Raw genomic sequence first — 5,851 nt, 5'->3', positions numbered from 1 at the left:
AAATATTTTACTGCCTTGCTCTACCTAAGGAATAGAACCACCAAACCTGGCCATGGTAGTGCTCAACTCTTCCCAGGGAATAGACCACAAACCCTGGCAGTGTAAGTGCATTGCTCTACCCAGGGTATCCCTAATCCTGCCCGTGCTGTACTGTGCATTGCTCTACTTACTAAGAGCCAGGTATCTGCTACATGAATGCAGTTATGAAGCCGTTCCATTTCATTGAATAACAGTTTGACACAATCTTAGCTGTCATGGCTGGATTAGGTTTTGTGTAAAGATACTTAATATAGTATAAGTTCTTATGGAGGCCGCCTTAACACACACACAACAAAACAATGGGATGACCAACATGGTCTACGTAGCAACATGAAACCGGGGAACGCCTAGCCAATATATCACATGCACACTCCCGACACATAGACGTTTATGAAAGGTTCCAGAGTTTGTGGTGATTTCCGACACTATTGTACCACACCTAAATGACTTCACTTGGACATGCCTCTGAAACCCAGCGACAGTGGTTAAACAATGGCATCTACACCGCAGAAATATTGAGTGGTTCCCCTCATAATATTTGGCGCACATGAGCTCTCCCATGCAAAGTATGTATGAACTCATGGTGTTGAACATCTCTTTGGACAACAAAATGGAACAAAGTGCATTCTAACGCAGAACCACGTTTCTGAAAGGTGCCTTAAATCTTCTTGAAGTTAAGTTTAAATTTAAATATAACATACATGAACCCATCATTTTACCATAAAGTTTTTCTTCATCGCAAAGAGACAGAAATAACTGCAGTATATAATGATATAATGACATATAATCCATAGGCCATTGGATCCTAAATGGGTCATTAATGAAGGAGAGGCGAGAAGAGGATAGGGAAACCTTGACATTGTATGGGAAGCTCAAGACACAGAGGTGTCTTCCCTTACCATATGGAGCCTTAGTGACAGGAGGGTCAGGGATACCAATATTTTAAAGCATAGGAAACAAAGGAACGAGATCATTGTCTTCCGCTCTGACGACAATCTACTTGGGGTTTCAAATACTGCCCCAAGGCTAGACTCTATACTGCACTAGTACTGCTCTGTACAATGCAATTGTTCACACATCCAAGGTGTTTTGACCTTGTTTTGGGCCAATCCAACAGGACATGGGCATCTATAAAGGCCCCTGTGTCGGAGCCCGCTACATCAAACAATCTGCAGCTACAGAAGAACACACACCGCTGCTGACGACTACACACACAACATCAACTTGGAGAATTGGCAAAATTCAACACAGAGCTGTGGGGGGAAAATGAAGCTTGAAATATTCCTTCTTTTGGCCACTGCGGTATCCAGCAGCACTCAGCTCACGTTGAATGAATGTTCCCAGCACCTGAGACGGCCGGAGATCACAGACATCTCCGTGCTGTGCGGCACGTCGTCCATCGACCTGGCGGTGCAGATCTGTCCCGTCATGTACACCGGCTACAACGAGTCCCTCCTCATCCTCAACCACATGCTGGAGCCCGAATGCCGGGGCACCCTGGACGACACCGCGGACCCCCCCGTCGCCAGGTTCAGCTTCGCCCTCAACATGAGCAACGCCTGCGGCAGCGTCTTCCGCACCACCAGCGCCGCCGGCACGGGGATCTTCTCCGACTTCTCCAACATCCAGACGGTCAACATCAGCGGCATCATCCGCTCCAGCGACCCCACCACCGGCACCGTCACGTACAACGCCGAGCTCAAGTACTACTACTCCTGCGCCTACCCCTTAGAGTACCTGATCAACAACACGCAGGTGGACGTGTCCGCCTCCTCCATCGCCGTGAAGGACAACAACGGCAGCTTCGTCAGCACCCTGAGCCTGGAGCTGTTCAGCGACGCCGACTTCAGCCAGCGGCTGGTGATGCCGCGGCTGGGCCTGGAGCTGAGGAGCACGGTGTACGTGGAGGTGAAGGCCACCAACCTGACGGGCCAGTACAACGTGCTGCTGGACCGCTGCTACGCCTCCATCTCCCCCCTGCCCACAAACTCCACCTTCTTCAACCTCTTCGTGCCCTGCTCCCAGGACCTGTTCACCACCATGGTGTGGAACGGCCAGAGCCAGAGGGCCCGCTTCCACTTCCCCGCCTTCCGCTTCATCGAGCAGCAGAACGAGACGGTGTCCACCTACTACCTGCACTGCATCACGCGCCTCTGCGAGATCAGCACCTGCAGCGGCTTCTTGCAGTGCAACAACCGCCGACGGAGGGACGCCGGCGGCGACGGCGGCGTCAACGTCATCACCGACATGCACACCATCACGTCCCCGGAGATCGTCACCAAGACGGAGACGGTGGGCTCCAAGGAGGAGACGCCGGCGGAGGAGGAGGGCGACAGCTCAGCGGTGGGGCTGGCCGTGGGGGTCGGCGTGCTGGCGTTCGCCTGCCTGGCCGTGCTCTGCGTGGCCGTGGTGTTCTACAACAGGCTGAAGCACTGAGGGAACCTTCCAGGGGCTTTAGAGGATGACAGGTTGAACACACACACGTGATGTTTTCGCTTACTTTCCTGTCTTCTGACAGGGCTGTGTGTTTTTGGCAGTATTTTTGTTTTCTTTTTCATACTAGCAAAAACCCGGTGTTGACGTCCAACGTGTAGTGGAAGAGAGAGGAGTGTGTTTAGGAGTAAAGAGATAAGTAGAGTACACTTTGAGGATATGAAAAATGCTTGCTTTGCAAGTGGCTTGAATTCTTAAATGTTATTGCATGCATGCGCTTTAAAAACATGAAAAACAGGAACAGGGAAAGCTGCAAAAAAAAGGAACGGTGAATATTTTTGGAATGTGTCAATGCACCTTTGAAATTGATGTTGTAATGAAATTACTTTACAGAATGAGCAATAATTCAAAAAGCCAAATTTTACTTGCTACTATCTACCAATTATTTCCAGTATTCCTGTTCTACTGCCTATTCCCCCTGAATTCACATGTTTTGGTCTCTATACATATAATAAACTAATAAACCAAAGCTAATAAAAAGGGTCAATAAATTGTGTCTGTTGTTTATATTTCAAAACCCCCTTTAATATAATTATACATTTAAATATACATACATTAGTGTTTAGTGATATGATGCAAGATAGAAATATAATAACCAAACTAATAGGTTCCCGTTAGAGTGGACATTTTTTCAATGAGAAACAAAGATGGTATAAATAAGCGGTTTCTTCAAATGGGGCAAAATATGGGTGTGAGAGAGATTAGTAGGTAGGACAGCAAGGACAGACAGCCAGAGAGACAGGCAGACAGAGAGACAGGCAGACAGAGAGACAGGCAGACAGAGAGACAGGCAGACACAGAGACAGGCAGACAGAGAGACAGGCAGACACAGAGACAGGCAGACAGAGAGACAGGCAGACAGAGAGACAGGCAGACACAGAGACAGGCAGACAGAGAGACAGGCAGACAGAGAGACAGGCAGACACAGAGACAGGCAGACAGAGAGACGGGCAGACAGAGAGACAGACAGCCAGAGAGACAGGCAGACAGAGAGACAGGCAGACAGAGAGACAGGCACTAAATCGTGCCGGTCCCATGTCTACTTTCCCACAGTCCAGAAGAACATAAAAGGTTCTGCTAGCCTTGAGCGCCCGGAGCACGGAGGAGAGCGACGTCGTTAGAGAGATGAGCCCGGAACCACACGCTCCCTCGAGTCCCCCCGCCCCCCCCCCCGCCCCCAGTCCCCCCCTTCCTCCTCCCCCTCATCCCCCCCCCCTCCCCTCCTCCTCCTCCCCCTCATCCTCCCCCCTTCCTCCTCTTCCGATTGGTCCTCTCCGCCCCGGTCCTGAGGGGGTTTCCCGGAAGACGGTCCAGGGGCTGGTTGTACATGTCAGAGGAGGAAGTGGGCTGCCTACCTGCAGACGTAGGGCAGTATATCTCTGGCCCACGGGGGTACCACTACCCAGGCCCTCACCGCTGCGCTGAGGGGGGGGGGTGGGTGATGAATGGAGGGAGGATGCTACTCAGCCTGGAGGAGGGGGGGGGGGGAGGTCCATGACAACCAGGCGGGGGTCGAATAAGATCTGAAAGGTTGTTTCCAGAGTTTGTTTTATTCAGCCTGTAGTACCAGATGTGGGGGGTGGGTTGTAACTCAAACCGCTGCAGGTCAGCCGACCTAGGAAGCGGATACTACTGTATTCCCCCTCAGAAGCCCTGCTGGCCTCCGCGCTATAGTGCCAACTACTTCTAAACTGAAGTCTCTGTGTAACGGGAAACACGGTGCCATAACGCCGCTTCTCTGGTGCGCCACGCAGCTAAACACACACATCATAGTGATTAGTGGTTGTAGCTATATGGTTTTGTGTATTCATTTATTTTTGTATCAGTTTGCGTCATTTTCTGTGCAAGGAAAGATATTTAAAAAACGACGGAAAGCTACGCAGTTTCTGTGTGAGTGTATCAACACAATGATCAGTGATGAAATTGGCTGCGGAAAATGCAGAAAGTGCATAAATGTGTGCATAAAAATTCACCAGAATGCAGGAAATGAACACTCAAAATGTCCTGCGGGAGGGACCCCAACAAGCTCTGTGTCCCCCTGCCCACAAGTCAAATTCACTCTTACTGTATGCACTTCAGATAGGATACAAGGGGTGCCATCAAATATCTTGTTTTGGGCACCAAATTGGTCAGTGCCGTGCTGTAATCACTGACCCACACTTAACACACGTCCCAGACAGCATGAGGGGTTCCTGAAACACCTTCCATTTCCAGAGGGGTCCAGAGACCCTCTTAGACTGCTTTAATTAGCATCTTTGGCATCAGATGCATTCATGTGACGTCTGATCTAACTAGGTCACATGAATGCCGACAGAAGAAAAGGAGAGGGGAAGTTGGGGATTTTCTAAAGACTATATGGCATTGTTGAGAAGTAAACCTATCCAAGCGTATAGTCCTCTCACGACCATGCAGCCATCAAACACACCCATGTTACCAGACCCAGAGTGCTGATCAGATGGTCAGTTGTTTTTATGCAGGTGTCCTTGTTTGGTCCATAAGCATATAAGTAAAGAATCTTTTTTAAACTCTATCATTTTCCTTTGATTACATTACATGTGGTTGTTGAACAAGCCTATGTAACAAATGCATTATCACAAAATACATAACATATCACTATCTATTCCACTCTTTGTAGATCCTGACTTTGTACGTATGTTGTAAGGACGGGGTTATTTTCTATGCCACAGGTCGCTACATGTCTGTGTTTTCTGGGCGTGTGTGTGTGTGTGTGTGTGTGTCTGTGTGTGTGTGTGTGTCTTGCAGAGGGCTACTAAGTGGTGGTCTCCTGGGGTCGGGGGGGGGGGCAGCGCGGCGGGGACTCGGGCTGTGACGGGACGCTGAGAGCGGCCTGCTGGGCCCGGGGAGTCCAGTTTCACCTCCATAAATCTGGATCCCTCCGAGGGAGATGAAACGACCCCCGCGGAGCCTGCGTGGACGCCAACCCAGACCCCGTCCATCACTTCAACGAGACGCGGAGCGGTGGCTGTCTCTCTGTGTCTCCTTCGTCCTCCCTGTCGGTCTCTGGCTAAAAAATAATAATAATAATCATACAGTAATAAGCATTACTATGTATCATTAGCAGAGGGTTAGGTTAACACTAAACACCCTTTTAAGTATTGAATAAATGTATACCTTTGTTAAGATGAACACCACCAAGTAATTACTGGACCATTAGTTAACTATTCATTCACTAATACAGCATTTACTATTGTTTATTAATGGTTAATTAATGTACACATATTGTAAAGTGTTACCAGAAGATCCATTAAATGATATGCAAAGGTGAATGATGAACATATGAATTTCCTTCGATTTTCAA

General features: G+C 49.1%; 1 pseudogene across 1 annotated transcript; it reads left to right on the top strand.

Moving 5' to 3' along the window:
* The first annotated feature begins 1,305 nt into the window (after positions 1-1,305).
* On the top strand, positions 1,306-2,475 carry LOC311358324 (zona pellucida-like domain-containing protein 1 pseudogene; annotated as a pseudogene). The gene has a single exon. The product of its transcript is annotated as a zona pellucida-like domain-containing protein 1 pseudogene (transcript).
* The last annotated feature ends 3,376 nt before the right edge of the window (positions 2,476-5,851 follow it).

Source organism: Micromesistius poutassou (assembly GCF_964030765.1).
Source record: "Micromesistius poutassou genome assembly, chromosome: 14".
Classification (NCBI taxonomy): domain Eukaryota; kingdom Metazoa; phylum Chordata; class Actinopteri; order Gadiformes; family Gadidae; genus Micromesistius; species Micromesistius poutassou.
The sequence above is the reverse complement of the archived record's forward strand: the minus strand, read 5'-3'. Positions and strand labels throughout refer to the sequence as shown.